This window comes from Leopardus geoffroyi, chromosome A1 (genome assembly GCF_018350155.1).
Source record: "Leopardus geoffroyi isolate Oge1 chromosome A1, O.geoffroyi_Oge1_pat1.0, whole genome shotgun sequence".
NCBI classification, from domain to species: Eukaryota; Metazoa; Chordata; class Mammalia; order Carnivora; family Felidae; genus Leopardus; species Leopardus geoffroyi.
This window is the reverse complement of record NC_059326.1, coordinates 222,892,152-222,914,606: the sequence shown is the minus strand read 5'-3', so window position 1 is coordinate 222,914,606 and position 22,455 is coordinate 222,892,152. Positions and strand designations below refer to the sequence as shown.

General features: G+C 37.7%; 1 protein-coding gene across 6 annotated transcripts in view; it reads right to left on the bottom strand.

The window, feature by feature from the left end:
- The window catches only part of CDH18 (cadherin 18), a 1,006,396-nt gene extending 984,312 nt beyond the window's left edge, over positions 1-22,084 (bottom strand). For 3 of the 6 annotated variants that reach the window (XM_045441423.1, XM_045441433.1, XM_045441440.1), the window contains exon 1: positions 21,719-22,030. The gene's annotated coding sequence lies outside the window, so the exon portion shown is untranslated. Of the gene's footprint in view, positions 1-21,718; positions 22,032-22,069 lie in introns of those variants that run through there. The other 3 variants (XM_045441405.1, XR_006702407.1, XM_045441415.1) reach the window with 3 other exon arrangements.
- Between the last annotated feature and the right edge of the window lie 371 nt (positions 22,085-22,455).

Sequence of the window (22,455 nt, the reverse complement as noted above, 5' to 3'; positions counted from 1 at the left end):
ATGGAGAGGGAGACAGCTGCAAGGACATTTGACCAGATGCCATGGCCCCATCCACCACATGACTGCAACTAGCCCTTCCTAAATCCAGTACAAACAGAAACCAAAGAAATAGTGGAATGACAGGTGCTGTTTTAACTCCTCACATTTTGGACTGGTTTGCTACAAGTCAATAAATGGCTGGGACCCTCCTTCCAATTCTCTTCTTTCTTAACTTCTAGACATTGCCTACTCTAAATGCCCTTTTACTTTTCTAACATTCTGTCATTGTCCACATTATTTTATTCTTCTTAAGCACTCTGATGTTCCGTTGTGCTGCTCTCTGTGATTCTACCCCTCAGCTAATACCAGCGAAATCCATGGTTTCATCTATTATATGTAAACGATGTTTATTCCCCCGTCTCTCCTAAAATTTCATATTTAGTTCCCAAAGGCCTATTGAACTCACATGTACATCTCTCAACATATCTCCAACTGACAATCGTCCAGACCAAAGCTGTCAATCCCACTGCTTTTCGAACAGTCCCTACATTCTTTATATGTAATGCCTATGTATCCTGCTAGCATTTATCCATCTTCCAAAATGATTCCAAGGGAATCATCTGGTCTCTTCTGTTTCCCGCACTTCACCATAACTTTGTCACATCCCTTGTGTTTTTCTAAATGTTTTCCCCAATTTTAGTCAATCTATACATCACTAAAAATATTATATCTCAAAGGAAAATCTGTTCTTCTTACTGTCTGTATGGAAAGCATACAAGTGTTTTAAGAGCAAGGAAACACCTCATCCTGCTGTCCACAAACTGCAGGCTAAAATGGGTAACCACCCATCAAGGTGTTGAGATCGAAAAGATTTTACATACAGTCACTCACTGCTTAAAACACACATGTGTCAGAGTTGACGTACCGTTCACTATAGTCTATACACGATCCCAAGAGAGATAGGGGGTCAATCATTTTTGAAAAGCTCAATTTCTAGACACTCTTTTCCCAGTCACATGGTCACTCTTCTTTTTTTGAAGACTATGACATAAAACACTTTTCCCAAGCAAGTCCATGTCTATTTCTTAATGCTTTACCATCACCCTCATGTGCTCGTTCCTATATGCTCCAGCATTGCCTTCTACGTCACCCTAGCTAACATTCATCACTCAGTCCTTAAGTCATCACATATTTATATTATCTTTTCCTTCCACCAGGCTTTGGTCTGCTTGAAAGAAAGCATCACGCATCTTCTATCCCATATTCTACGTTGCCTTTTGGAGACTAATTTAGAGCTTAAAATTTAGAAGGTAAGTAGTTTTGAATAATAACTCTATCAAACAAGGATTAATTGCAGTCTCCTTAGGATGCTTTGTAAACAAAGATCTTCTCTAAAATAGAGATTATTTTCTCTTAAATGTAATAATTTTAGGAAACTAGTGACATTTTCTGCTGACTATTCTTTTTGGGAAGATCAGGGGGATATGTTACGTTATAATTTAAAAAGGGGTTGTCATTAGCAATATACCTCAGAGCTGAGAAAAACAATTCTTGAAAAGAAAAAAAAAGTTATTTCTTTGAAGCTTTAAAGGATAAGAATACTCATTAGAACTCCAAATTAAAATATGAGAATGTCAAAAAAGACTATTTTAGGAAACTAATGTCATTTTGTTCATATTCCTGACAGTAGTAGGCACAAAATAAAGATGGGCCATTATGAGTTTCATGAGAAATATTTTACTGTTCTTTTGCTTCATATATAATTAGAAATATTTCATAGAGAATGTTAAAAATAATACAAACTGGAGTTTGTAAGTGGAGAAATCCAAAACAGTTAATTGGATCAAGAGAATGAAAAATGAAATCTGAGAGCAAAGAAAATAAGAACGAGAATTTTTACATCATGATAGTTATATAAAAACATGATGGGGGAGATACATATTAATAGCAACATATGTGAGGAAAACAGATTTCACTGTCAATAAAGACAACAAAGTGTCATGTAGCTATAAAAAATGAGTATATGTGTTCATTAACAAAAGTGTTGTAGTTCAAATCAAGGAGATTCTAAACCCTCTGTCCTCCACTAGTAATACCAAATCTGGAACCATTGGGTTCAGTTCTGGCCACCATATTTTAATGGCACCGCATGGAGAAAGGTATAAAGGAGAGTGAGTAGGATGGTGAAGGTTTACATGAACACAGTTTAAACAAATGAGGAAATCACATGTGGAAGCATTAGAAATTTGCTGTGCGGACCAAGGAAAACTCTGAGGCCAAGGAAGGGGATTACAGAGACAGACTCTGACTTGATGCAAATAACTTTATGACAATCAGATATGTTTTATCCAGTTTTCAATAACTTCAGCAGCTCAATGAAAAAGGAAGGATGGCCACTCAGTGGAAGGGTTGACCCATACAATTTGACTTGGGTCAAAGAGGGGAAAAAAAAAAAAAAGAAATTATATATAAATAAAGATATGTAAAATACAAGTGTCTCCTAATGAGAGTGTACCTTGTTTTATAGATAGCTTTTTGGCCTTCTGAAGGCCTTCTGAGGCCTTTGTGGGTTGACTGGGAGCTTGAGAATAAGAACAAGAAAGAAATGAATAGCTCCAGAGTGCAAAGTGGAAAGAACCTGGCACTGTGTTAAAGAAGGTAGAAAGTGGGGCGCCTGGGTGGCGCAGTCGGTTAAGCGTCCGACTTCAGCCAGGTCACGATCTCGCGGTCTGTGAGTTCGAGCCCCGCGTCAGGCTCTGGGCTGATGGCTCAGAGCCTGGAGCCTGTTTCCGATTCTGTGTCTCCCTCTCTCTCTGCCCCTCCCCCGTTCATGCTCTGTCTCTCTCTGTCCCAAAAATAAATAAACGTTTAAAAAAAATAAATAAAAAAAAAAGAAGGTAGAAAGAAAGGAGCGAAAACATCCCGAACAGGAGTGTCTGTAACTTGATGCTCAGCTTGTGGTGTTCCTAGGATGTATTCACCCGTTCTATCTTGCCTCAAATTCAACGCTGTTACCCACACAAAATGATCGAGGATGTTGTTACATTTAATTTTATTTGTGGCAATTTGGAAAGGAGCTGTGTAGTTCAGAAAAAGAGATAAAAATTTGGTCCAGATCCACGTAATTCAGAAGAAAAAAACATCTGAGGGCCAGAGAGTTTGTTCATACACCGGAAGGAACTACACGTGGGCATAATGCCTCTCCAGGCATTCATAAAACTTGTAGAGAAGACGTTGGGTTTATCATTGTTTGAAATGTGGACGTTCTGCCTGTTACAACTCTATTGACCACATTAGCCCTAAATGAGTTCTCTCCTTGCTGAACGCAATTCACTTAACATGTATCATGCAACTTTAGGTTGGACTTCACTGTGCTGTAAACTCAGTTAATTAGAGCTGTGTGATTGGCATTTGCATGTACTTATATCATGACTCCGAAAATACTTATAAACTTCTAAAGGGCAAGATCCGTCTTATAAAACATTTTAATTTTCCAGCAACACCTTCCTCATGCCTTGTCCAGGAAGATCCTGAACAAATACCGACTGAGTTGGTAATCTCTATAAACTGGAAACATTGTTTGTGGGAAGATTAGATTAATGCCCACAAAGGACCCAAACAATCCACCTTCCTAGTTGTCTCAGGGGTCACTCATAAGTGCGCCTAAACCAAAAATTATTTGAAAATGTAAACTAAAAAATTAAGATTGTATTAACATATAGAAAAGCTATTTAATTCTGGTTACAATTCCCATTTCAAACTTAAGAAGATTATTTGGTAGACATCAGTTCATCACAGTTCGATAACACCTCCCTCCCCAGTATTTATATTTGGATTAAGTGAGATCATACATGTAATAAGTTAGCAGAGTGTCATATTCTCTGGATTCCAAACATGTTAAAAGTTCTTATTCAATAATAAGTGTCGTCATGACTAAAACATCAATATAACAAGTTCTTGCCCAATTCATATATCATTTTTAAATATCCGATGTAATATAATCTAGCAATCACTTTATCAGTTAAAAAGAGCTACATTTTCAGAAAATACATGTTAATTTTATGAAAACTAATATCTGAAAAAATTTCATGTCGTTATTGTTCATAAGGTAGTGATTAGAAACAGGGACTTTAAGTCCAAGAGGTCTATATTAAAGTTTGTAACTGGCCACCCTACAAGCTTCAACACCTTGAGAATATTATTTAACCTTTTTTTCAACTCAGCTTCCACAAATATGACTAAATGCATTGTCTGCTTCATAGCTCTTTGTGTAGGTTAAATGAGATACCACGTTTGAAGAGTGTGGCTCACGCCACTTAGTCTGCACTCCAGAAAGAGTTGTTGTTATGATTTAATTACAGTATGAATTAATAATGCTATTCTATAGTAATTTTAATCATCAGATACTCTCAGTTCAATCTGATAGTCAAATATCACATAAAAATGTGAAGGATCTTAAAGCTAATATTGAATTCAAACCTGATAATTTAAACATCAAGAAACCACTCTCTCAGTATTGACAAGGTCAAGGTATAAAGGTTTCCTGCATAGTTTGATATCTAAGCACTAACACCCCTACTAAAGGAAAAAAGCATTTAAAAGTTAGTTGTATGCTTTCTCCAAAGGTGGTAAAATTAATTAGGGAGATGTGCAGTCTGCTGATTCATCTGATTATATATTACTACCCCAAGTGCAAAATTTCCCTGCTAGGTCTGTTGCCCAAAGGAGTTCTGGTTGATTCATCACCTCTTTCACTCAGAGGGTTGATCATTGTAAATGACTTTATTGACCCGTGGCTTGGTTCAGCATCATATGCTCCAGTGAACCAAGCAATAAACAGCTGCTAAGTGCAGGTGAGAAGTCGTCATGGAAAATTCAAGGACTGAATCAGCGTTCCCTCTGCCATCAGGCTCCCGTGTTGTCACGGCTTTCTAAACTTTTTGTTTGACAGGCATGATTTTTAAAGAGCCTTGTCCTAAAATAATGGAGTCTCATGACTTTTAGATAGTTACAGAGACAATCTATTTTCAGGATCTTTATCCCAAATTCCTGGATCCACAGCCATCGTTATAAGACAGACATTTTTATCAAGGGAAAATCTCAAGCCAAATACACTTGACAAAATTACAATAAATAAAATAATGTTTCATGTTTTAATAACACTTTAGGAACCAGCTGATGACTTTCAACACTGGGAAAAGACAACAAATGTCCATTGAAAGGAGAGTCAAAAGTAATTCAATAGTAGAGAGAGCCAAAGAAGAGAGATCTCAGCTGCCATCAGCTCTCCTGCCACCAAGGAACCTTAACAGATTCCCCCAGTTAGAAATAGCCTGAACTGCAGGACAAATCTTGGATTTAAAGCTGATTAAAAAAAAAAAATCAAATCTGGGGCGCCTGGGTGGCGCAGTCGGTTAAGCGTCCGACTTCAGCCAGGTCACGATCTCGCGGTCCGTGAGTTCGAGCCCCGTGTCAGGCTCTGGGCTGATGGCTCGGAGCCTGTTTCCGATTCTGTGTCTCCCTCTCTCTCTGCCCCTTCCCCGTTCATGCTCTGTCTCTCTCTGTCCCAAAAATAAATAAACGTTGAAAAAAAAATTAAAAAAAAAAAAATCTGTCTTGGGGCACCTGGGTGGCTCAGTCGGTTAAGTGTCTGACTTTGGCTCAGGTCATGATCTCGCAGTTTGTGAGTTCCAGCCCCGCATCAGGCTCTGTGCTGACAGCTCAAAGCCTGGAGCCTGCTTCAGATTCTGTGTCTCCTTCTCTCTACGCCCCTCCCCCGCTCGCACTCTGTCTCTCTCTCCCTCCCTCTCTCTCAAAAATACACATTAAAAAAAAATGTTAAAAAAAATCTGTCTCCTTTATTAAGCTCATTTGGGATAGATTAGAAATTAAGTGTTACTGTCAAAGGCACACAGTGAATGCTTGTCAAGTAAGTTACTGAATTAAAGAATTATAAATTATATTCCATATCAAAAGAAAGAGAAAATAAGTCACAGCTTGGGAGAAAATATTTACAAAAGGGACATCTGATCAGGAACTCTCATTCAAAATATACAAAGAACTCCGAAAACTCAAGAATTAGAAAACAGACATTCTGATTTAAAAGTGGGCCAAAGACTTGAGCAGAAAGCACCCCTCCCAAAGAAGGTATACAGATGGAAAATAAGCATATGACAGATATTCCACATCCGATGTCATTGCAAAAGCAGGACGTAAAATAATGAGATTAGAAAGGCCAAAATCCAGAACACTGAAAACACCAAAAGACAGCGAGGGTATAGACCAACAGAAACTCTCATTTCTTTTCTTTTCTTTTTTTTTTTTAATATATGAAATCTATTGTCAAATTAGTTTCCATACAACACCCAGTGCTCATCCCAAAAGATGCTCTCTTCAATGCCCATCACCCACCCTCCCCTCCCTCCCATCCCCCATCAACCCTCAGTTTGTTCTCAGTTTTTAAGAGTCTCTTATGCTTTGGCTCTCTCTCCCACTCTAACCTCTTTTTTTTTTTTTTTTTCCTTCCCCTCCCCCATGGGTTTCTCATTTCTTATCAGTAAAACGCAGAATGGTATAGCCAGCTTGAAGACAGTTTGGAGGTTTCTTACAAAACTAAACCCCTCTTAGCATGATGCAGCAAACGAGTTGAAAACTTATGTCCATGTATAAATCTCACATGGATGTTTCTGGCAGATTTATAATTGTCAAAACTTGGGAAAAAACAAGGTACCCTTGGTTGTGAACCGATACCAAGATAGCCTTGTAAGTGAATAGATAAAATGTGGTACATCCAGAAATATAGAATATTATTCAGCACTAAAAGATATGAGCTACCAAGACAGGAAAAGACATGGAAGAATCTTAAACACGTATTGACTAAGCGAAAGAAGCCAACTGGAAAAGCCTACCTACAGTGTGATTCCAACTATACGACATTCTTCAAAAGGCAAAAAGATTAGTGAGTACCAAGGGTTGCGGGGAGGGATGGATGATTAGGTGGAACAGAGATCTACAAATAAAAAAAATTGGGGAGCCTGGGTGGCTCAGTTGGTTAAACATCTGACTCTTGACTTCAGCTCAGGTCATGATCTCATGGTTTGTGAGTTCAAGCCCCGCGTTGGGCTCCATGCTGATAGTGCAGAGCCTGCTTGGGATTCTCTCTCTCTCCCTGTCTCTCTTGGCCCCTCCTCCACTCATGCTCTCTTCCTCAAAATAAATCAACTTAAAAGAAATAAATAAAAAAAAAAAAAAGAAAAAAGAAAGTGTATGTAGTATAAGATGACTTCCTTAATCTAAATAATTCCAGGTTTATAATTTAAAAAATATAAAATATTATATTATATAATTAAAATATTATATATATATCTCATTTGCTCATTTTTATTTTGTAACATTTTCATTATTAATTTATTTGTTATTAAAAAGAAACCCACTGTTTTCTTAAACGTTCAAAACAAAATGACACCCTGAACTTGTAGTTGAAAATATGAATTCTATGGTACTATGCTAAGACCTCCACCACAAATTTTAAGGTGATGCAGTGTTTACAACTATATCCAAAGATTTTCTGATAAAAATTTTAAAAATGTTAATTATAAAAATTCATAGGCAGAAGATACAGTCATATAAAAACTGGAGATCTATAATAGAAAAAAAAAATAGGTGACCTACTTTGAGCACTCACAAATCCAAAGGGTAAAGGAATTTGGTGGGAATTGATTTTTTTATTCATAATAGTTAATAAATGTAATAAACCCTTGAAAGGAGAAATAGAAATTAGTATCAAGAGTTTTAAAATTGCTTGGGGACAAGGAGCAGTGTAAGTTTATTTTAAACACAAGGGAATACTAGATATTATTTTTCAGTAATGCCTGAGGGATCTTTCTAGAATCAGAGCAGGGGATATTTGAGGATACACTTTTGAACAGCCTTATATATCTCAGTTGTTAACCAAAACGTGAAACAAGATTATTAAACTTTTAATAATACGAAATTTATGAAGCCATGGTTACCAAAAATTAATTCAAGTCAGAATGCTTACATAAAAATAGAAAAACATAGAAGTACAATCCAATAAAAATTAGATTTTCATCATAGAATCACTAATTTTGCTTAATACTTCTCAATCTTTCATGTGTCTATAAATCACTTGGGGATATTGTTAAAAATGCAGGTACTAATTCAGCTGATTTTGTTTTACTTCTATCATTTCTAACAAGCTCCTAGTTAATGTCAATTCTACTGTTACATGGATCATACTTTGAGTAGCAAAAGCTTTTATCACAATATTCTAACTACTCCAACCAAGAACATTCTTTCTAAACACATGGAAAACCAAACTCCAAAGTGGCGAGATCGGACTTCACAAGAGGTTATTAGCATAGCACTTTTTAGCATGAAAGCAAAAAGGCATGTGACTTTGCAACAAATGAAATTTTTATTTTCCTACCAGCATACAGCTGAAAAACTCTGGGCAAGGTAGAGCGGGGAAAAGCATATTGGTGCCAAAAGGAAGGCACATTACACGTGTGAGAGCTCATATAGGAAGGTGTCATCGAAACAGAGTCTAGAGTTTAACATTTCACATATTCTAGACGTTGTTTGAGGAGCATTTGGGGGCAACCTTTCAATCTTTACAGAACAGATGTGTTCTTTTATACTTGGTGTATATATACATAGGTAGGTCTCGGATGTCTCTTTAATATTTCTCCATTTAATTATGGACCCTAAGTTCAACTTTTTAAAATAAATAAATAAAATGAGTAAACTAATTAAATGCTAGTGAATATTTTTGTAATTAGTGTTCATTGGATTTGAAAACCTTTTGCCGCTGTGGTTTGCATACCCTCTCGCAAGCCTAAATTGAACAGCTGGTCGTGACAGATCCAAAGAGTGCTTAGCATGCATAAAACGCCAACTGGTATGTTGAGGAAGTTCTATTGCTTTAGGCAACTCATTTATTTATATTAGACCTAATATAGTAGTGGTCCCAGCAGAGCTCCTTACACTCCTGTGATTAGCCAAAACAAAATGGAACTCTAATCAAACTCAGGCTAAAATTTAAAGTGAGTGCAGCTACTAGAGAAGCTTATGTCCCGTATATATTTCCCCATATTCTGCGATTATAGACAGGATCCAGAGCACATATGTTGTACTATCACTGGTGTTGAAGACAACTATTTATATATTTTATGCAAATCAGATATTACCCCATCAATTAAAAACATTTAAAGACTTAACCACACAGCTCACGTTCCTGAGCATAATACATGATATACTTTGGCAATGTTTGTCTGCTTCTTCAAAGCCAATAGCCCTTGGGTCCTCATAATGACCCAATCCCAGCCATGCTGCGCTATGCCCACTTCCCTTAGTGCTCCATGGTCATTTAGAATACCTTCCCTCTCTCCCCAATTCTTTCATGCATTTTCTCACCATTTTAGAGACAACTCAAACATCAAGCTCTCTGGGATCCTTTTTTCAGATTGAGGAAAGAAGAAAGTAACTGATTTCTTCATTATTGTCTCCCACATTTTGCAACCATCTTGTTCTATTTACTTATTTGTCTACTTATGTATTTATTTATTTGCAATTATTACATGCTGTATTAGTGTGCCAATGGAGGGGAGAAAATACTCAAACTTTCACTTGACTCTTTCCCTAGTAATATCTTCTCTTTAAGGGTGAAAAATCTAATGCAGGGATGTTGCCATTATCCAAGTATTCTTATGTTAAGTGTACTTTAAGGAATTAGAAAAAGAACTACCGAATAGGTTAACAGATCAACTGAGTTCACTGTGATTAAAATGTAGCTCAATTGGGGCGCCTGGGTGGCGCAGTCGGTTAAGCGTCCGACTTCAGCCAGGTCACGATCCGGGAGTTCGAGCCCCGCGTCAGGCTCTGGGCTGATGGCTCAGAGCCTAGAGACTGTTTCCGATTCTGTGTCTCCCTCTCTCTCTGCCCCTCCCCCGTTCATGCTCTGTCTCTCTCTGTCCCAAAAATAAATAAACGTTGAAAAAAAAAATTTAAAAAAAAAAATGTAGCTCAAAATTTCATATAACCCCTGACCATCAAAATCTCTCACTTTAATAGATCACCACATATTTTGGAGCCAAAGTATAACTTTCCTGGGATGTATTTTTTCCTCTCCTCTCTGTATGGTCACTCTGTTAAGTGACCCTAAGTTTTTTTCGAAGAAGGCATGGAAAGAAATTTAAAATGTATATTTTATGAACTGTGGCTTGTCCCTAGCAATCAGGCTGTTCCAGATATGTGAACTGGCCTTGTTTAGGGAACCATGTGTCTCCATTGTGGAAATTCCAGTATGTTCCTGGCCACAGATCTAAAATGTGTTGTTGTTGTATATATTGAGTAAACTCATAGTAGTAACAACATGATCCATTAACTAATAGCAAAGATCCCTGCAGTAAAAACATCCCAATTGGTAACTCGTTCCGGCCTTTTAATTATAATCTTAGCCTTGGCATTTATCTATCTACTTGGTTTCTATTAATTTGGAATTCCTCTGACATACTGATATAGTTCAATGGTGACAAATGAAGAATCAAGGTGACACCTCCCTCCTGATGTCTGATCTGCTGTGGGGAGCGCCACCGATGTTTCAGGTGGTCCTTGAAATGTCTGGTGTCCTCGCCTCCTATTTATTCTTCAATGTTTTCATGAAGGGAGTACCATTTCAGTCTCCCTGGTGGGAGTGAGGTAGAAGAGAGTAGGGAGACCATCTACACATCATAAATCTGCTCCAACATTCCTATCTCTCAAAGTCTTTACATTCTTATTTCTATGTCATGATAAATAAGCGATGGCATTTCAACTACCTTGGATGTAGGTCACTATTGAGTATATGTTTTAGTCAACCTACCAACTAAACTCTTAGTGCTACTTTCAATTGTGCGACCATCCTATTATACATGTAGATATTCCTATTAGGTACCCCCACATCAATACATTCAGCCCACTCCATACTTGTCTTTTGTGATCCTTTGTCTAATTCTCTTAGAATACATTACTTTATAGACCCCCTGGCTTTTTGCTGGTATCGGTTAGCAAAATCTTGCAATTATTTTGAACTACAAGCTACTTCCTCCTAGGCCCCATTTCATGTTTTCTTCTCAAGTATTCTGAGCTCTAGAAGAGCCGACTCTTATTATGGGTCAGGAGATAACAAGGGAGGATGGTGAGTCTTGAGGAAAATAGGAAACTTTGGGGGCGCCTGGGTGGCGCAGTCGGTTAAGCGTCCGACTTCAGCCAGGTCACGATCTCGCACTCCGTGAGTTCGAGCCCCGCGTCAGGCTCTGGGCTGATGGCTCAGAGCCTGGAGCCTGTTTCCAATTCTGTGTCTCCCTCTCTCTCTGCCCCTCCCCCGTTCATGCTCTGTCTCTCTCTGTCCCAAAAATAAATAAACGTTGAAAAAAAAATTTAAAAAAAAAATAGGAAACTTTGCAGGGCAAATCCCTCTGGTGAATTACCATGGGATCATCAGGCAGGAGAAAGCTAATCTTCTCAGAAGTAAGGCTTCTTCTGCTGATGGGACAGGTTTAGAGACTCAGAATTTCAAGTTTCTCAGTTTAATCCAAACCCTCTCAGATAGCCTTAGAGGCTGTCCGATTCTCTTGCAATGATTTGATCCAACAACTTAAAGTCTCAGCTTGGTGTGTGTGTGAGTGTTGTTTGCTCATGTGCAAGCTCTCAAGAGCAGTTAAAACAATTATTCCATCTTAGAGTCTTGTAATCACCATTACGAACAAACTGTGAAAGGCAGTTATGACTTGGCTTCTGGAGCTTTACTTCAGAAGACCCTTTGTCACAAGTAAACATGGTTGGTTATTTAGCTAATTAGGAAGCCAATACGTGCAACATATTACCATTAGCAAATACTTTAGTATTGTGCTCAAGCTCTGGGGCAGGATCAAACCAATTCCCCAGAACCAACATTGGTACCCCACTCCATTTCTGGTATCAACTCTTCCTGCATCAAGTATCCATTCTTTAGTTGGTATGAAATCAGGAGAACAGAAATCGCAACAGTTGTTTTAACAGAAATTTGAATACAAATCTTGGAAAACTGAAAATACAAGAAGAAAACAGTGAGGTAAAAGCGATAGTGAATGCTGGAAGCAACCACCACCATCCTTAGGGCTGGGGGAACAGAGATTCTCTGGTTTCTTTCAGATTCAAAATAAAGCCTTTTAAGCAAGTGACATGAACAAAATTCTAATCTATATTCTTTGTCTTGAAGTATTCCCCTCCTCTCTCTCTCTCTTAACAAGGACTTTGAAAAGTGCTGTTTTCTCAAGGGCAGCTACTGCTGCTTAAGGTTGTTAAGAACCTACAAGATGGAGAAGGTGCCCCCTAGTGGCAGAAAAAGGGCACTGCTTGCCCGGTGTAACCACTGAGGGGGCATGATGAGGCTAGTTCTTGGGAGTACTAGAAGCAGTTGGAAACAGGAAGCAAATCTCAGTTGAATCAGCTGATGCTGGGAAGGGCCCTATAAGGTAATAGTGACAGCAGCAGCAAGCAGGGGAAAGAGAAAGGTCTTTTCCATCTTCCTGCCTTCCATCTCCTTCTAGCATATTCTTGGCTAGAATCAAATAGGAAACAAGCTAGAAGAAGAAATGCTGTTTAAAGAGCTCTGTCCCCACCTCAGAGTATGGAGGGGCAATTTTGGAAGTAAAACGACAACAATGACAACACAATGAGTTTAATTGCTGGCATGGTTTTATTTCTTGTCTCCTAGATGGAAAGTCACTAATCTGTCCTTTATCTTTGTAACCACTCAGATAATTAAGGATAGAATGACACATCTATTAGTTACCCAGCAATGTTGCTTGAATGATTGAGTAACAAGGTATTTTAAATCTGATTATGGAGCATAGTGGATTCAGAGGCATTCAACATAAATATCTATCCTGCTATTGCTTTTATGCTTGTGATTACGTCACTCTTCTAAGCCTTTTACCTGTATGATCTCACTGAACCCTTGGCTGACTCTATAAGGAAAATACCATTATTTTTGTTATTATAAAGAGGATGAAACTCAGGAATATAGATGTTAAAAACAAACAAAAAGCTTCTCTATGGTTCTAGAATAAGAGAAGCAATATAACATAGTGTTTTAAAAAAATGTGCTTCAGAGACAGAAAGACTTGAATTTGCAATGTGACTCACCATTCCCTTTTTCCCTTTATCAAAAGAATTTCACAATTGAACTTCAGAAATTTATTCTGGAAAATTTCTAGTGTTCTCAGGGATAATGTTGCTGCTATGGGTCAAAGTGTTCCGTCCTCAGTAGATTTAAGGGACGGTTTATCACAGAGTATTCTTGGCAAGGAGTTGAAAAGTTCTCTAGTTCCAGCCAAGAAGTTAAAGTTGTATTGATTTATGACAGAAACATTCGATAAGTAGATGGCAGAGACGATACCCTGGGTACCTCTATCAGCCAACAACTAAACTTTATGAAAAAGAATATTAAAAGCACAATAAATTCGTAAATGTACGTAAAGAAAGGGCATTACGGAATATAAGTCAATTTACAAAGCATAAATATGCCAACACACATAACAACTCACAAAGGAGACAGTGGCACAGAAGACAATGCCATTTTAAATACTTTTCCTATCTGTTCTTTTGCATGACCTCTAAACATCTGCAGGCACTAGTACGTTTATTTATGCTTCACGTATGCTTTTCTTGTACACTGTTTCAAGAAACCTTCTAAAATTTAATTAGCATGTTAGTAAAATAGTCCAATCCTTTGACTCTCATTTCAATATCATTTAAATTCGAATCAATGCCCCAAAAAGGAGCATATACAAATCTCCACCCGTACTCTCTGCCTCAAAGTGCTTTCTTTTACCAAATATTTTAAATTTTGTTTTCGGAGGCACCTCTAATTATAGACACTGCATAATGACCCTACAGTCATGTATAGTGCTTTCTGCCTGTAAGGGTTGTATACATATTAGCTTGACTACCAGAATACAATGCATGTTTTCACAAAGAGTAGTCAGGAAAGCAGGTGCAGAGCAGTTAAGTGGCCTGGATAAAAGTTTTATAGGTATCAACTGTCATGGGAGAATTAGAACACAAGACCTTTAGCCAACTGGATTGCCCTTCTTATAAATGAAAAGAAAAGGGGGCAGGAGAAGGAAAGGAAATTGGAGGGGAGCCTGGTTGGCTCAGTCGGTTAAGCATCAGACTCTTGATTTAGGCTCAGGTCATGATCTCACAGTTCAAGGGATCCAGCCCTGTATGGGGCTTTGTGCTGACAGCGTGGAGATTGCTTGGGGTTTGCTCTCCCTCTCTCTCTGACCCTCCCCCATTCATGTGTGCTCTCTCTCTCTCTCTCTCTTTCTCTCAAAATAAATAAACTTAAAAAAAAGAAAAAAAAGGAAGGAGATTGGACACCGACAACATTTTCAAAAAATCATTTACATATTCTGTACCAATAAGAACATTTTTCAAAATCTATTCCTTCAGCACTACCTGGGTGGCTCAGTCAGTTAAGTGTCTGACTTTGGCTCAGGTCATGATCGCCTGGTTTGTGAGTTTGAACCCCGCATCAGGCCCCATGCTGACAGCTCAGAGCTTGGAGCCTGCTTCAGATTCTGTGTCTCCCTATGTCTCTGCCCCTCCCCGACTTGCACTCTGTCTCTCTCTCACAAAACTGAATAAAACATTTTAAAAAAATTAAAATTTATTCTTTCAACTCATAGGCATTAATGAGTAGCATGGACATTGCACTTGGAGGACTGGAAAAGAAAAAAGCACAAAGGATTTTTTTTTTCCATTTCTGAATCATGTAGTTTGAATAGAAGGTTATAATACAGATACAATAAATGTTTAGTTAATAATGCAAGGTCTTAGATGATTAACAGTAGAGGAATTCCCAAGGATTTGTAGAAAGACTGGTAAAGTATGAATTAGCAGAGATGGCAAGGAAGACCAATCAAATCAAGATTAGCAGAGGCAAAGGTTGAGAGCATTTGGGGGGAGAGGGGCAAATACAGCTTATCTTGAGCTTAGAGTAACCAGCAATTATGTCATAAACTTTGGTCAAGGCCAGATTATGAAGAATCTCAATCTGCTTGAGGACTTTAGATACTTATAAACAATTTGAAGCCAGCAATTTCTACCCGCAAGATAAATATGGCTACAAAGTAAAATATGAAATTTAAAATGCCAAATTCTGCTCCTTAATTCAATAACAGTGCTTTAAAAATAGGAAGTTATTGTTGCCATCTGATATTGGATAAATGTGGGACTGAATTATTTGATTGCTGTAATTTCTTCATTCCACCAGAGCCCTAAATTATGAATAGCAAATATGTGTTACACGTATGGGCTACCTCGCCTCTCCCCCAACACACACACAAGCTATTCTGCAAAAGGGAAAAAAAAATTGGCAAGGAAATCTTGCCAGTTATTATGGACATATTTCCTGAAGATCCATGATATGCCTTGGAATTATTCATCACACAGCAGAAACAGTTATTACCAATCAAAAATATTGTCCAGGGGTGCTTGGGTGGCTCAGTTGGTTAAGCGTCCGACTTCAGCTCAGGTCATGATCTCATGGTTGGTGAGTTCGAACCCCAAGTCGGGCTTTGTGCTGACAGCTCAGAGCCTGGAAACTGCTTTAAATTCTGCGTCTTCCTCTCTCTCTCTGCCCCTGCCCTGCTCGCACTCTCTCTCCCTCTCTCAAAAATAGTGAAAAAAAAAACATTAAAAAAATTAAAAATATAGGGGTGCCTGGGTGGCTCAGTAGGTTGAGCATCCAACTTTGGCTCAGGTCATGATCTCACGGTCTGTGAGTTCGAGCCCCGCTTGGGGCTCTGTGCTGACAGCTCAGAGCCTGGAACCTGCCTCAGATTCTGTGTCTCCCTCTCTGTCTGCCCCTCCCTGCTCATGCTCTGTCTCTCTCTCTGTCAAAAATACATAAACATTAAAAAAAATTATATATATATATATACACACATAGTCCAAAACAACAAGATATACCATATACCTTTAGTCATTAGAATGACTAAAATCCAGAACACTGACAACACCAAATTCTGGCAAGGATGTGGAGAACGGGAACTCTTATTTATTGCCGGTGGGAATGCAAAATGTTATAGCCACTTTGGAGGACAGCTTGACAAAACTACACACACTCTTACTGTATGAACAAGCCATCATGCTCATGGTGTCGCCCTAAATGCATTAAAAACTTATATCCACACTCAAACCTGCATGTGGATATTTATAGCAGCTTTACTCATAATTGCCAAAACTTGGAAGCAATTAAATATCCTTCAGTAGGTGAATGGATAAACCGGTTCATCTACACAATGGAATATTTTTCAGCAATATAAATACATGAGCTACCAAGCCCCAAAAAGGCATGAAGACACCACAGTAAAGGCATATTATGACTCCAACAATATGACATTCTTGTAAAGGCAACACTATGGGGACAGCTGAAAGATCCAAGATTCAGGGGGAGGGCAGTAGGGAGGAAGGGAGAGAAAAAAAATCTATTTTGGTGGCACACAGGGGAATCTGGCACAGTGAAACCATTCTGCATGTAATTATAATGGGGCTATATTCCATTATACATTTGTCAAAACGCCAAAAATATATAACACGAAGAGTCAGCCCTAAGGTAAACTCTGAACTTCAGTTAATAATGATTTATGAATCATGGTTCATTCACTATGAGAAATGTACCACACTAAGGCAAAATATTAATGATATGGGAAAACTCGCAGGGTAAAGGAGACAGAGGTGAGGAGGTCTGCGGGAACTCTATGTTTGTACATCTCATTTTTGTAAACCTAAAACTGATCTAAAAATTAAGTCTAGACATTAAAAAACGTATAGGGCATAAATATTTGCAGCCCATTTGCCATGCTGTCTCCAAAATGCTATCAACAATAGCCAAATTATACAGAGAGCCCAAATGTCCCGCAACTGACAAATGGATAAAGAAAATGTATTATATCCACTCAAAGGAATACTACTAGGTGATCAAAAAGAATGAAATCTTGTCATTTCCAACAATGTGGATTGAACTAGAGTGTATTGTGCTAAGTGAAATAAGTGAGTCAGAGAAAGATAAATATCATATGTTTTCACTTATATGTGGAATTTAAGAAACAAAACAGATGAACATTGGGGAAAGAAAGGAAAAATAAGATAAAAACAGAGAAGGAGACAAAATAACATTTCACTTCGGTGGTATTTGCACTTCTTTACCATTATATACAAAACATGAGTCTTTAACTTGCATTGTTATATTGACCTTGGGTACATTTTGGCAACATAAAAAAATTATGGACCGTCAATGCACTTTTATTCATTTATCTTATTTTCGATTTTAGCCCTTTTCTCCATCTTCAATGCAGTCCTACTTGAAAATAAAAGACCACCTCTTTTTAGAAGAAACTTAAAGACCTTAAAACATTCCTCATCCTGATTACATAAAATTGGTAGCATTAGGATTCCCTCTCAAGTCTTATTACCCATTCACATTACCGCAAGCTAACTCGGTAAGAAATAACTGCATTAGAATATATACCGGCCTGTTCCAGGAAGACTTGGACTGATCCCCACACAACTGTGTGTATTATACTAGTCGCATTCAAAATTTACTCTTTTCAAGGTAGGCACATTTTCACACAGAAGATAAAGCTTACATGTTTCCTTGCAAAACACCAGTAAAGGAAATATCTGTGCCACTCCGTCTTATTTTATTTAAGCAACTACTCTTCTCTCCTGATAAATCAAGGAACTATTCAGTAAAGGAGTGGCATTCCATGATGCACAGCTCAGAATCCTTCCCCTTCTCTCACTTCCCCAAAGAAATCTCTCTCACGAGTGTATGTCACTTCTGTCTGGGGGTGGTGTCCTTTGAGGAAAATGCGAGACCCACTAAACAGATTGCTTTTGCCCGGAGACGTTAGTAACTGTTGACTAATCCCCAAACTAGTCCTGTAAGCAGGGGGCATCTTTAGCTGCTGTGGATAGAGGAGGAATGTGTTTCCATTTATTAAGAAAGTCTGCAGTGCAGTTCAATATGCGTGGCTTGCCCCCATAATCAGCTGCCTGCATCACCCTCTGTGTATATTTATGAAAACTTCATTTAGTTTTCAGAAACAAAAATGGAATTTAAACAGTACATGTCCTACATGTGTATGGGAAGTGAACCCATCCTATTATTTTCAATTCTTCCATGTCTATTTTTGTAAGAAACAAGTAATCTTTTTGCTGCCTGCTGTTCTCTTCTGCTGAAAGCAAATTGCAGGTGAGCCCTGAGGCACTCATTCTCTCTCAGATATTTGCAGATGATTGTAAAGGAACTTTCTTCCCTGCAGCTCTTCCTTAGTTTTACATTTCTTAACCTACTAGCTGCATAAGACAGAAGTCTTTAAATTTATCTAAGATTGGTCATTTCACTCTGTCAAACCATTGTTATTTTCAGAGATTAAACATTTCATAGATAAGAACATTTTGAAGAGAATAAATTGAGACAGCACAGGATAAATTCACTTTCCCATGAAAATAAAAAAAAAAAATCTTATTAATCTGCAATAGTTCTGTCTGTGGAAAGTAGGGGGAAGCTGCTTCAAACAGCACTCACATTCTAAACACAGGGAAAATACTTTAAGGAAGCATGTAATCTCTCCCAGAGGTTTGCTGAGTATAACATAGGAAGAAAGAGCCCCCTAATGGCTCAGATACCTATATAAACAGAAGAGGTTGTACTTTCTTGTTTCTTTTTGGTTCACTATGGCTAAAATGAGTAATCAACCAAGATATCTAATACCGTGGAAGTAAATAGAAGGTTGAATAAAGGGTCAAATGGAGCCTTTCCCGAATCGCAAAGAAAAGTGAAAGCTGAATTCACAAAAGAAGCTGCTAGATTTCAGACTCAGACAGTCACCTCTATACATGACTGCTAGAACACCTGTCTCCCTTGATCTTGTTTGCTGAGGAGCACTGCTCTGGAAAGCAGGAGACATTGTAATTATGTAGCCAGGAGTGCCAAATGTTATTTAAAAAAGAACTTGCTTTGGGGCGCCTGGGTGGCGCAGTCGGTTAAGCGTCCGACTTCAGCCAGGTCACGATCTCGCGGTCCGTGAGTTCGAGTCCCGCGTCGGGCTCTGGGCTGATGGCTCGGAGCCTGGAGCCTGTTTCCGATTCTGTGTCTCCCTCTCTCTCTGCCCCTCCCCCGTTCATGCTCTGTCTCTCTCTGTCCCAAAAATAAATAAACGTTGAAAAAAAAAAATTAAAAAAAAAAAAAAAAAAAAAAAAGAACTTGCTTTGTTTCCAATCATGGGACAATATCCTGTGAAGATTGGGGAATTAAAGCTCTTCCAGGAGTAATTATAGAATTTGTAAGATAACAACAAGAAAAAAACATGAGAGAGAATCGAAGTAACATTTGGGGTAAGCTAAGAAGTATGCTCTAGTGCAAGAGGCACATAGTTCAGAAATGTATTCAGTCTTTTGAAAGGAAAAACATGCCTATTCATAGAAAAAAAAAAAAAACAAGTATGGATGCTTACATCCACCTATGCTAAAGTATCAACAGTCTCATGAAAAATACAAAACAATTAAGAATTACTTTTCTTTATGCTATATAGCTCATTATAACCCATAGATAAGTGCTATAAGGTAACTGTACTGCATAACTAGGTTAGATGCTTAAGGTTATGGCAACAAAAAATTATGGAATTTTAAATAACTTTGTGCATTAAATTTGAAAATCACAAGATGAATTAGTTAAATCTTAATTATATCACTTTAGCCACAGTGAACCAAATATATGTCACATTTTTCCATAAACAATAAAATAGAAGGATTAAAAATATAATTTTGGATAAATTGCAAAAAAGTAAACATAATTATTGTAATATATGCAAAGCAGTAATTAAACAAGATTATAATAGATTTATGGCAAAGGCTGTGTGTGGATTTGATATAATATTACTCATATATAATATGTAATATTACATCATATATAATTATAATATATATAATCATAAATATATCAATATATAAATATATAAAATTATATATATATACATGTATATATGTATATGCGTGTGTGTGTGTGTGTGTGTGTGTGTGTGTGTGTGTGTCTGTGTCTGTGTGTGTTTGGAAGTATGGTTTAAATAAAGTACCTGCCACCTTCCTCAGTCAATAGTATGATATTAATTTTTCAAAGATAATACTCAAAAGACATGGATATAATTGTTTTTTCTAATGACTGAATTCAAAGACAAACATATCCAATATTCTTCAATACACATTCCTATTCTTTTAGACAAACTGTACTTTACAAAATTTATAACAATTATTCCCTTCTGATATTGGTGATATAAATGTAAATATCTGGATAGATATACTATTTATGTTATCACGAAGCATTAAAACATTCCACATTGAAAAGACAAAATAGAGTTCATGAAAATTTGTGTTCCTTAAATATGTATATTTAATATATAAGCAAGGGTTAAACACAGACACATATATAGACATTCAGAGTATGTAATATTCCTAACTTCAGCTAGGTTGATTCCCAAGAGTATTGGAATCTTATTATTTGAACCACTGAACAACACACTAAAAAGTTTTGCCGACTTGTCCCAGCTGGCAGTTTGATTTTTGATTAGTGACTCAGGGAACTTCACTCAAAAACACAATCAGAGCAGCTCGGGATAAAATATCTGTCTTCACTGACCCAAAAGCAAATAAATTTATACCAAAAATATCATAGACCATTTGAGTTCCAGCAAGGACGGAGTTCGTCACGTTCATCTTCTATCACAATGCTGCCTCTTTAGCAGTCGAACTGTAAACCTAAGGTCAATCAACTACATCAGTACTGCATTGCCCCAGCCTGTTTTTCCTATGCCATCCAGTCGCTTTCCTCAAGGAAAAAAAATACTGTTCTCAGAAGAGATTTTAACATGCGCAAAGTTTCTGCATGTTCACAGACACTTTACCAGCATATGCCATCACTGACACTTAATATTAATTGATGGAACTGCAGCTCAGCCATGGACTCTAGAATAGCTAAACATCTCCAGAGTCATATTTCTTTGCCCAAGCTCAGTACTTTCTTAAGACCAAATGCTAACCATCAATAACTTAGCCATAATAAGATGGCAGTCTAATGTCACATCATTTAGGACACATCATGTTTATGTTGAAGAGTGTTAAGACTGTGAATGACAGATTCAGGAAAAAAAAAAAAAACACTAACAACTGACAACCACTGAAAACATTGTAGCTTCTATGTCTGCATGAAATTGAATAGTACATACTTAACACAGTGATGGTCCTTTTGTGATATGCTGTTATTTCCCCCAAAGTTGTTTCACAGCTAAGAACAGTATATGTGAACATATTTTAAGTCTGTCACCAGAAATGCTCCTTTGAGTATGGACTTTGCTTCCTTTTCTTTTCTTTTTTTTTTCCATACAGCATATCTGCTCTATAAACTTAACAGCTAGTGATCTTATAAATAAAATTTCTATGTACCTGGAGATAAAACAGCAAATATATACCTCTAAACATGTATCAGCACATTTCTAAATCCACATGCCTATGCATGGCATTGAGTCTAACACATCCCTGAAAACTCAGTTTTTAAAACATGCAAGGCTAGGCTATATTTTACTGCGAATGACTAAAAACGAATCCAGAGATAAAAATTTAATTTCCTTACCTGAAGCATGCAACTGTGTCTGTTCGATCCTGGAACAAAGTGGGGCTGGGAAGGGGATGTGATTTTGTTTTCTTTTCAAAATCCTCTTTAATGATGCCGGAGTGAGATGAACTATTCCAAGGTGAAGTCTTTTATTTCTTGCTGGGGCTCGGCGCTGACAGCCTCTTGTAAAAGCAAAGGCATCTCAGTAAGTTGTTGACTGAGAAAGCGAGAAAGCAAGCTAATCCTAATCGGCACCAGCAGTCACACAGTGATGCTATGGAACGTGTACCGCTTTCTCCCCACCTTGCCTCTCTCCCTCTCTCTCTCTCTCTCTCTCTCTCTCTCTCTCCTTTTCACCCTGACGCTCACTCAGCTCTGAGTCCCAGCTCCCGCTGCTGCTGCTGTATAATCAATCTAGCCTGTCTGAAGCTAATAGTCCTCTATTTAACCAGCCAATCAATAGCAAGGATTCCTCTGCTCGTCCCAAGAGTCTTTTCCAAGAGTGGTACAAACAATAAGAGTTTTGCCAGCAGTTTAGGGAAGTATTTTTCATTATTTTATCTCCCTGAGAGATAGGGTTTGAGAGGGCAGAGGCTCAAAGCAAGTTTAGTGTTATCGCAGATTTTAGCATTTTTAAAATTCACCCCTTCTTATCCTGCTTCTGGTAATTTAAAATTATACACCTGCTATTCATCATTATTTACAAATTGCTACAGAGATGCATTCTGATGAAATCTTTCTAATTCAAATATATA